This window comes from Lacerta agilis, chromosome 3 (assembly GCF_009819535.1).
Source record: "Lacerta agilis isolate rLacAgi1 chromosome 3, rLacAgi1.pri, whole genome shotgun sequence".
Lineage (NCBI taxonomy): Eukaryota > Metazoa > Chordata > Lepidosauria > Squamata > Lacertidae > Lacerta > Lacerta agilis.
Window position 1 is genome coordinate 104196006 of NC_046314.1, and position 11083 is coordinate 104207088.

The 11083-nt window shown below is 46.1% G+C and overlaps 1 protein-coding gene and 1 long non-coding RNA gene across 3 annotated transcripts in view; one reads left to right on the top strand and one right to left on the bottom strand.

Moving 5' to 3' along the window:
* The window catches only part of FBXO11 (F-box protein 11), a 67490-nt gene extending 66116 nt beyond the window's left edge, over positions 1–1374 (bottom strand). For both annotated transcript variants that reach the window (XM_033145061.1, XM_033145060.1), the window contains exon 1: positions 1311–1374. The gene's annotated coding sequence lies outside the window, so the exon portion shown is untranslated. The remainder of the gene's footprint in view (positions 1–1310) is intronic.
* A 2827-nt stretch (positions 1375–4201) lies between these two features.
* On the top strand, positions 4202–5512 carry LOC117044370. The gene is made up of 2 exons (XR_004426287.1): positions 4202–4278; positions 4442–5512. It is a non-coding gene; the product is annotated as an uncharacterized LOC117044370 (long non-coding RNA).
* Positions 5513–11083: the final 5571 nt, after the last annotated feature.

An 11083-nucleotide genomic window follows, 5' to 3' on the forward strand; every position in this document is an offset into this window, starting at 1 on the left:
TTCTCCTTTAGAAAATAACCCTGCGACGACAGCACACCAACACAGGGAGAGAACCCCAGCCAATTAATATGGCAACAGTTATGCAGCTGAGCGAGCGATCGCCCTCCCCGCCGCGGGCCGCCCAGTAATAGAAACCCCCAAGAAAGACCCTGTTTTTATTTGCACGATGAACGTTTAAAGCCTCCATTACGGAAAAAGGAAGGAAGGAAAACGGGGGGGGGAGGGGAAGGAAGAAGAAGAGAATTCCCTACCACGACTACATTCCCAGTTCTTTCAGACAATGGTGCTTCCCTGACTACCTCCAATCTGACAACATTTTTACACTAGGCCCAGGACCAACACGCACAGGCAGGGAAGCGAAACCTTCGCACGCGCGAGAAAAGGAGAAGGCTCCTCTGCTGCAAGCCGCAGCAGCCTGACACCAGGAGCAAATATTTGTGGGTTTTTATTTAGGGCGGTGGGTGAACTGGGTGGCGGTGGTGGTGGTGGAGGAGGAGAACGACGGGCTGAAACAGGCGGAGGGGGGCGGGTGGAGGAGACAGGAGGCAGATAAATAAATGGCCGATGATCTACCCGGACGGAAAACGGTCTGCAGTTCCTCTCCTCGGTGCTGCTACCCCACCGAACAACACCCCCTCCACACACACACAAACCCTCCCGATCTCTCTCTTTCTCTTTTTTCCTCCGGGCCGCGGGTAACCAAAGCCACCCTGAATGCAAACTGCGCAGCAAAAACACTGGGGCAGGGCGAGGGAAGGAGGGAGGGAGAGGAAGGGGGGGGAGAGAGAAAGAGCAGTTCTTGTCTCCATGAGACACCATTACAAAAAGAGGGGGAAAGAGGGAGGCAAGCAGGGGGTGGGGGCTGAGAGGAAGAGTTGGGAGGGGACGGAGAGAATAAAAGGAAAGGTGTCAACACAAGTTACTGGGATACACGCCGTGTCCCGGACACGGGGGTGGGGGGGGAAGGGAAGTGGTCTCCCCACCCTGTGGCCAAAAAAGAGAGAGAGATCCTGGGCCTCCCTTCTCTCCCCCCTCCCTCACAGGGGAACCGAAAGGGGGCGCTGTGCTCTCGGACCCCCCCTTCCCTACCTGAGAGGAACCCACAACTAGCTTAAAAAAAAAAGGGAACCAGCCCACCCACAAACCCCCAATAGGGCCCGAGCCAAACAAAGCGCGGCCTGTATGCCTTGAAGGGAGAGGGAGGGGTGGGGGAAACAGCGTTGCCTCGCAGTTATATGAGGGGGGGGGACCCTCCGGGTGCCCCCACCCACCGGCTGCCCCCCCCACCGTACCCACCCCCGGCCTCTTACCCCTTTCCCCAGCGGCGACGGCGGCGGCTGCGGCAGCGGCAGCAGCGGCGGCGTTGTTGTTCCTCTCCGGCGGTGGCGGCGGCGGCGGCGGCAGTTGCAGTGGCTGCTGCTGCTGAGGCGGCTGAGCGGGAGGAGGCGGCGGCGGAGGCGGCGGCGGCGGCTGCTGCACCGGGCGCGGCCTGGACACTCGCCTGGGTCTCCTGTTGGCGGCTCGGACCGAGTTCATTTGCCGGCTCGGGCGGGGGGAGGAGAGGGGGTCGCTCCTCCGGGGTCCGGTACTCGGGGTGGGTAGGGGGGGAGGAGAGGGGGGAGGGGGGAGAGGAGGAAAGGAAGGGACGAAGGAGCCCCCCCGCCGGCTGAGGGGAACCGGCCCGAATGAGAGCTCTCTCTCTCTCGGTGGAAAAGGAGCCTCCTCCTTGCTTCTCCTCAGTCGCCGCTCAGGTCGCTCCTCCGCCGGCGGCGGTTAACGAGGTTGCGAGGGGGGGGGGGAGATGCTCGTGCCGCTGGTGACCCCCCCTTCTCCTCCTCGTCCCCCTCACGAGCACGCGCTTTCCCCTCCCTCCCCCTTCCCCCAGCCTCAAATGTCGCCGCTTTCGTGCCCCCCGTCTCTCTCTCTCTCGAGGGAGTCGCCCACAGCTCCCCCTGGCCCGGCTTCGGCTTAAGCCCGTCGCCGCTCCGTGGCAGGAGGAGCCATTGACACTGCCAGGGAGAGAGAGAAGGAGGGAGGGGGGAAAAAAAGGCAGGCAAGGCAAGGCAAGGCAAGGCAAACTCCCCCCCACCCTCAACCCCGGCGCGCGCGCGCCTTCTTCCTCTCTCTTCTCCCCCTCCCTTATTCCCTTCTCTCCTCACTCACCACACATTATACACACACACACACACACTCGCTCTCGCTACGGGCAAGGCGGGCCTCGTCGTCCTCCTCCTCCTCCTCCTCCCACCCTCACCCAATCCTCGCCTCCCGCACGGAAGGAGCGACGCGTCTCGGCCAATGGCGCCCTAGCTTGCATGCCGCGTCCGAGGGGCGGCGGGTCCTGAGGAGGTGGAGAAAGAGGTGGGGGGAAGGCTGCCGCTTGGTGGGAGGGGAGATGGCGGGGCGGGGTGGCTGGAGGAGGAGGAGGCCGCATAAAGGGACGTATATATAAAGGGCCGAGGCTAGAAGGAGGGAGGATCAGCCGAGGGACAGGGAAGCGTTGGGAAGAAGGCGGGGGGGGGGCGCTTGGCCCCAGTTTACTTCAGAGATTAAAGATTTGATACGCGCCTGCCTTTGCGTTGTCAGTTGGCGAGGGGGGTGGGTGTCCATAAAGGATTTTCGAAAGTTATTAAACGCTCCTGTAGGGATTCGAGTTGCCTCACGTCGGAAGTGCCCAGCGTCTCTGAGGGAACAGGGGACTTGCTGGTCCAGATGGGCCGTTGGCCTGATCCAGCCGGGCCCGTGTTCTCATGCGTTGCGATAAAGGGCCTTTATCCCAGAGAAAGATTGGGGAGGGGGTTAAAAAGAGAGAGAGGTTTCTTCTCTTCTCTCTCCCCCCCCCCCCGTCCCCGCTTAGGTAGGAGGGAAATTTAAGGAGAGGGGGTGAAAAATGGGGCGGGAATAATATTAGCATAAATTATTATGACCGGTGATCTCATGGAGAGAAATGATTAATCAGTTCCTGGGGCGCGCGGGGAAGGGGGTTGGAGGGGGGGGGAAGAGAAAGACACGGATCTAGGCAGGCCCGCACGTGCGCACCGCAGGTCAGTTCTGCAAAGGGAAGAGCAGACCTGACAGCTCGGCCCTTCTAAGGAGAGCCAGATTTTTGCTCCTCATGCTGGCTGTGTGGCATGTGGGAGCAGAAACCTCTGGTTCGTGTGGGCACCAACCAACTGTGGAAGCAGCTGCAGAGTAGAAAGAAACCTTGGTGGAAACCAGGCTGAAGAGCGCGCACGCGGGGCGTGCGGAAGGGTAGGTAGGTGTGGAGCCATTTTTGGAGGCGCATTGTTGCATTGCTCCAGATCCATGCATGCTGTGGTCGCCTCTGCTGCTCCTTACCCTTCTGTGCAGATCTCGCTCCTCTCTGTTGCCTCTCTGCTGTTTCAGAGTGAACAGGTGTGGGGTTCTTTTGTTGCTTCTGTGGAGGGAAATGCTAGGCTTTCCTCTTTTGATGCTACACTCCATAGGGTTGTGGTGGTTTCTGTGATCAGCAGTGGTTCCTATGGTCTTAACAGCAGATACTGTTATCTCATAGAGAGTACAGTAATATAATGTGAAGGTGGATGAAATCGAATCAAAACTTAAAACCTAGAGTCTAATTGGAGGGGGGTATTACTGAAATGTTCCCGAAATGACTCAAACTTACTCTGGAAGCCTTGTCCTGAAACAGGATTTGGTGGACTAAAACCACCTGTACGTGGACTATATGGAGCTCGCAGAGATGACCGGGAAACTTCATGACCAGAGGGACGATGCGGTGGAAGAAGAATGGAAGAAATTTAAACTATTTCAAAAACTATTGTATGATTGATAATTAGCTATAATTGGGGGGGGGGGACTGGACTGCAGATGTAGAGTTAGAGATAGATGAAATATTAGTTAAGATAACAGTTAAGATTAACAAATAGGTAATTTTGTAGTAAATAAGGTTATATAAGATGTTTAGGAATTACTAAAGATGATAGACAAGGAATGCAGGAAGAGGAGACAGGAGGAAGTCAATATACAATGTTAAGGATAGTTATTAGTTATAATTAATGAGATTTTTTGTTTTGTATTGTGGTTATTGTTTTAGTTTTGTTTGTATTGTAGGTATGTTTTTACGGTAGGTATGTTTGTATTGTTGTGTTTATGTTTAATTGTGTTGTACTTGTTTTTGTTTTATAAAAACCAATAAATATATTTTTAAAAAAAATAAAACCACCTGCACCTTCCAAGAATTTGGTCGTACTACGATGACACATCAGATGACATCCATGAAATTGCCTCATGTTTCTTGTGAGTATATAACATTTGTTGCTAAAACCCATTGTGGTTCCAAAGATCTGCTCCGGGGAAAATTAGGATCTGACTCTTGAAAAAATGGCAGAATATTGTTGTTGTTGTTTGTTGTTATATGTTGCCTATCTGACTGGGGTGCCCCAATTATATTGTTTCATAGTGATGTGGCCAGATACTTTCAAGTTACCTTTATTATGAGGACTAGAAACATTTCTGTAGTGAGAACTCACATTCTTGGACAAAAGCTGGAAAAGAGCTGGAAACTAAAGTAAGTTTTCCATTGTCAATGAATATGCTTCCGGAACAAATTTGTATAGTCTTTGGCTTCAAGCGTCCAAAATTTTCCAGAAGCAAAGGGTAGTGTTTACTGTGTTTTCTATACGAGATGGAAAGCAAATGTCCATGTTGCTTGGTTGATAGTCATAATACTGAAAACTTTAAACACATTACAGAGCTCGTTTAACTGGAATACATAAAATAAGGGTACTAAATCACCACATGAACTCCAAATAATGTTGTGTGATACACAATGGTATCTCCTGGATTTTAGCACCTATGATGAAATACTAGTCCCTGGATCCAGGAAGAAGTATGCTTTAATAAATATAAGACATAACATGGTTATTTCCAGAAGGCCATATACTTCTCAGGACCAGGTTACTATATTCCTTATACACCCAGTAGATCACAATGGTCTGTAGGAGAGTTTCTCCTCCCAGTTTCAAAGATTTCAGAAGCGCACTCTGCAGTAACTCAAGAGCAGGGCTTTTAGTGTGGCTGCTCCTGTTCTGTAGAATAGCATTCCTGTCAAGATAGGTAGGACAAGCACTATTTGCCCTTTCTGGGAAAGATTGAAAAATACATTTTTGTTCTGATAGGCTTTCCCAGCTGGATAAATGGGTATTTACCCTGACTGTCCACTTGTTAAGAGATTTAGTCTTATTTTAATTGTACTTGTTTTTGTGTTTTTAACTTTTTAATTATGTATAAATTGCCTTGAAACAGTGGTTTACAAGGTGATTATACTGATAATACTAATAATCCTCTGTACACTACTTTGCTTGGTGTTTGTTTTTATTTCTGCTGACTGCTTATATGCTGCTCTGCTGTATCATGATGTAGGAATGTTTTTGTTTTAATAGTCTTACTGTGATTATTTAATCTTTCTGTAAGTTGCCCAGGTAAGCTGTTAAAGGATGGGTGTAAATCAAATAAATACAATGCAATACAATGTGTTTGTTTATTTTATTTTCTTTCTCCAGGGAGCTGATGGTTGTATGCGCAACCCCACATTTTTTTTCCTTAAAAAAAACCCCTTATGTGAGTGATGTGTTTGGCTGAATGGTACTGATTTTCCCAAGGACATAGCCCATGCAACCCTATACTTGACCTACTACACCAGATCTGGGGATGTGGAAAGGGCACCAAATTGTAAACATGCTCAGCCTGGGAGGGGAACAGTTTTTAAAGTCTTTCCCTTCCAGTAAAAGTCAACAGGAGGGAAATCCCTTACAGTGGGTCTGGGGGCTGGGGTAATGTTGCACCATCACTGAAGGTTGGCCATAGCTTGAAGGGTATCAGATTTGTTATGTGTATGCTCTTCCCCTGTGCAGCCCACACCTCCACTCCATGTCATCTGCTGGTGTATGGGAGAATTTTACCAGCTATCTGTCATACTGGCGGCGTATCTCAAGTTCTGCCACTGTAACAGCTTCCTCTGATTCCTGTGGGCCACTCAGCAGATCTCAATAACATTGCTTATGATGAGTTTCGTGGCAGAGGTGATTGCTGAGCTCTCTAGTTGAAATCCTGTACACTCTCCACCATAACATGGAGTGGTCTTGCACTGGTTATTTGTTTCAGCACAGTGGCAGAGCCATTAGCATTGTTCTCTGTCCTCAAGGGGTTAATCCTACTGCAAGGGGTACACCTGTTCAGAGCTATTACAACATAAATCAGGCTTCCTCAACCTCAGCCCTCCAGATGTTTTGAGACTACAATTCCAGTCATCCCTGACCACTGGTCCTGCTAGCTAGGGATCATGAGAGTTGTAGGCCAAAAACATCTGGAGGGCCAACGTTGAGGAAGCCTGACATAGATAAAAATTAGAGAGAAACCTTCAAAGTAAATAGAAAAAAATATGTCGGCACAATGTCAGAATATTTCTGGGGCAGGGTATCTCCTCCTTTTCCCATCACTACCTGCACCCTCCATGCAGAAAAGTGCTCAAAACTTCTAAAGTTGCTAAAAGAATAAGTTTTTTTAAAAAAATGGTTCAAGCAGAGGCTGTTGAATTGCTTACTACCAGTTGTGTCAGTAGCACTTTACAAAGAACTCCAAAGTGTAATAGGTCTTCCAGTTGTGAATGTGGACATGGAATTTACACTTTCTTAATGACAAAGTGCTGTGGCTTAATAAATGGGGCAGTGTGACAAAAGACCCTATCTTGAGAGAGATCTGGGTTCCCAGCAACAGGTGAGTAACCAATATGTACTTCTTGATATTTTAGAATGTATTTATCTTTATTGTTTATCGCTTCAGGATGTTTCACAGGAAGTGATCCATAAATTAAATAGTACTAGAAGCTGTAAAGCGCTTAATAAAAAGAACCCCTATGTAGCATGCATGAAAACAACGCAAAACAATTATCAGTAATATACACATAAAATCAGAAAGTTTTAAAAACCAAGTGCGCAGTTAATTAGATTATATGTCCTGGTAGACTTACCAGACCAATTAATTTTTTTAACAGGCATCTGAAGCACTACAACAAGGGTGCCTGCCTCATGTTAATAGGCAGGGAGTTCCAAAGCACACTGGAAGTTCAACTCACAGCTGTGGAGTGAATATCATATGGCATTTGTAAAAGCCTTTTGTTGACGAAGCTGGATCCAGGAGCACCCACAGACTGTATTTGGGACCTAGACCACCTCCCTCCCTATAGACCCTCTCAAGTGTTAAGATCAGAAGAGGGAACCCTCATGGTAGTTCCACCACCCTCAGAAGTTTGGGCAATGATAACACAGGAGAGGTCATTCTCTGTGGCAGATCCAACATTGTCAAATTCCCTCCCCACGAAAGTAGTGTCCTGTACTTTCATTCTATGGCTGAGGCTGTAGCCCGCCCTGGGACTTTCTGGTGGAAGAGTGGGAAACAAGCAAACTCCTTCAGAAAGGAGCACAGTCTCATCCAAGACAAGCAATTGGCCCGTTTTTTGGACACAAGAGCCAGTCACCCACTCCACTGGGATTTAAGCTCAGTTTAGTTGCCCTCATCTAGAAAAGGCAATAATAATAATAATAATAATTAGAATAACCATGGTGCCCATGCACTGGTGTATAGCCTACAGAGTCAGTGATAGATACAGGTAGGTAGCTGTGTTGGTTTGCCATAGTCAAAAGAAAATAAACAAATTCCTTCCAGTAGCACCTTAGAGACCAACTAAGTTTGTTACTGGTATGAGCTTTCGTGTACTACAGAGTCAGTGTAGGAGAACACCATGGTCATTGCTGTCAAGAGTGAAGTAACACTGAAGGAGCAAGACTTCACTTTCCTTTTTCTGCTCTTGATACAGGTCATCCATAGGGTAACCAAGGCCGATTTGGTCCCATAGCAAGGCCTGAACCCAGATTGGAATGTGTCTAGAATGATAACAAGTATCAGCAAAGCATGCTTGCTTTTATGTAGCACCTGTAAGGTATAACATCAAATAAACACAATGGAATTTGCAACTGATTGGTACAGTAGGTGGTCCAAACCAATGGGTGTGGGGCTGGCGTTTTTAGGACTGGCCACACCATAGCCTCTTTCAAGGTGGCAGAGACCGACAGACGTCAAGAGGGTATGTAGTCAATCAGAGAATAATGCATTTTATTCACGTCACGAGAGTGCATAAACTGAAAGGGATCCTGCAGAGCATTGCAAGGAATGGCATTAGGCACTTCAATCAGAACTGCAACAACTGTGGAGTCAAGGTCTCCAAAGCCGAGCAGTTTTATCCTAAAAATATGCAGCTAGTTGGTTACAGCAGGTTCTTGAAGGCACCAGGGGTCCCTCCTCCACAGCAACCTCTGAATACTCGAAAGAGCTTGGCTTGCTGGCTGCTAGAGGATGCAGCACAGGTTACAAAGTATGCTTCTTTTGCTGCCTATATTTTCACACGGCACACACAGTTATGTGCCCTAACCAGTGTGCAGCTGACCTTAGAACAAGCCTTGAGCTTCTCCTTGCAATTAATGAATATTGATCATTGGTATAATACAGTCTGGCAAACAGCCTTAATGGAAGAGTTGTAAAAACTGAAGAGGGCAAGGGGAGAGAAAAAACAAGGTAATTTTGCACAGTTTAGTATGATTTTATTAAATATACAAATGGAGCAACGCATAGACGAGAAATACCTACAGCAATATGGCATAGATAAGCAGGCACTACTCATTAGCTCATTCCTATTCCTGTGTGTTTTCCAAGTTGATTTACTGCACAAGGCTCCTTGCCGCCACACAATTGGACTACAAGATGGCAAGGCCCTCTGGGTGTGACAGGACTTGATGGGCATTCCATCACTCTCGGGGGGGGGGGGTTATGGGGAGAAACAGCTGCCTCCATGTAAAAATTCGGGGCAACCTCATGAAGGGATCATCGGACTGCAGATTCTGAAGTGGACACATGATCTGACCGGATCCACCTAGATCAAATCAGCCAAGTTTGCTTTTGAATCCTAGTTTGACAGGTCCTTTTCTCATCCCTGCATAGCATTTATTCCAGTCAGTGCCTTGGCTCTCATTGCCTAAAATACTGAAAGGTGAACATTTGGGCAGAGATACCTCTAGCAGCCATAAGTAAAAAGGGTTACAGCCTTTTTAAATTTGTGATAATTGAGAACCCAGGGAAGAGTCTTACAATATCTTTCAAAAGCATGATCCATTGTGAAACCCTCTTCACAATCTATCAGTTAATTATAGCTAGATTATTGTTAGCCTTTATTAATCAGAAATATATTTTGGTTGAGAAATTGGACTAATCACTAAGATGATGCATCTGGAGCAAAGTGAATTGATTTATTCATTGATTCTTATATTTCCTAAACAATGGTGGAAATCTGACCACTAATCCATGCTAATTCACAACTAAATAGAATATTAGTTACACTAAATAGAGTATTAGTTACATTGTCACAGTCTTATAATGAAGCACTGCATCTGTCAGACTATACAATTTGCATGAGCTTCTCCCACCCTTTTCCCTGCTATAGAGGGAAGGTGTTTAAAATATTTCCAAATAGGAAATATTCATACCAAGAACAAACTTGGTTGGTCTCTAAGGTGCTACTGGAAAGAATTTTTTATTTTGTTTTTCCAAATAGGGTAATTCTTATGACCAGCAACTATGATGGTATGACCACATTTGGGCAACATACTAAGCCACAGTTTAGTGTTGCATGAGCAAGCCGAAATGGACAGCAGTGAGCCTCTTGCTTGTGCTAGCCCTCCCTTCCCTTCTCTCTCATGTAGTTGGGAGGAGGAAGTCAGAAGATTTCACTTCGGCTTTTGCTTAACTGTGGTTTGTGATTTTGTCCACACCAACCAACTATAGCTAGCATTAACTCATTTATTTCTAACAAGCTAGCTTGAAAGCTGTAGTCTCTTTCTCTGGACAAGTCATATATCTGAGAATTAAGACTTTCCTTCCTTTCATGAGAACGTGAAATGCCAAGAGCACAGAACCAGCAAAGGAGTGTTATATAGTTCCTTTGGGTCTTCCCACTCCTACAGAAGATGTTTTATGACCTATTACTCCCGTGACTCAATCTGGAAATCAGATCCGTTGCCTCCTCACTAAATTATTTCTACTTAGCTTTTTCAGACCATCTGTGTTATTTCGGGGAGAAGCCATTCATATACATATATCTTATTTCTTCCATGTATAAAACAAATGATGATTTATGCCTTACCTTCTCCAAAGTCCGGAATTTTATCTAGAATTTTACAGTCTGCTAAATTTGTATTTAGATTTATTCCATTTTGAAAAAAAATCTGAATAAATTGCAAAACAATTAGCACATAAACCACCAGATTACCTGTATTTTCCCCCCGTGTATAAAACTATATTTCTCCCCAAATTTTTGAAGTTTAAAATTGGAGGTTATCTTGTACATGGAATGTTGCCATTATTTATTTCTTAATTTTGGGCTCAAAAAAGGGGGCGTCTTATACATGGGGGCGTCTTATACACAGAAAAATATGGTAATTTTCATAAAGCAGGTGAAAATACTTTATGTTAAAATACCATCTTGTCACTAAATGCAAGTCAAAGTAAAAGAGACTTGCAATGTTTCCAGATTTGCAGTTAGAAAACAAGCATGTCTCTTGGGCAACGGAACTGTCACCTAGCAGTAAGAACCTCCCAGGCAATTTATGTTGACTGTGCACACTCCATACATGTGTCTTAATGCACCTTATTTGATTGTATCCTTACTGGTTCCTGGTAGAAATTGCTGTATATGAGAATGTGAAATACTGGGTGTGGGTGGGTGCTTTTTAAATTTTATTTATTTATTTCTTAATAAATGATACAGAAAATGAAAATAAAATAAACAAACAAATACTGATACAATAAATAAATACCGTATTATCCGCTCCATAAGACGCACCTAGTTTTTAGAGGAGGAAAGGGGGAAAGCCCTGCTTTTTTGAGGATCAGCTGAAAGTGCTGCAGCTTTTTTTGCAAAGGGAAAAGCCCTGCTTTTTTGAGGATCAGCTGAAAGTGGTGCAGCTTTTTTTTCAAAGAGGAAAAGCCCCGTTTT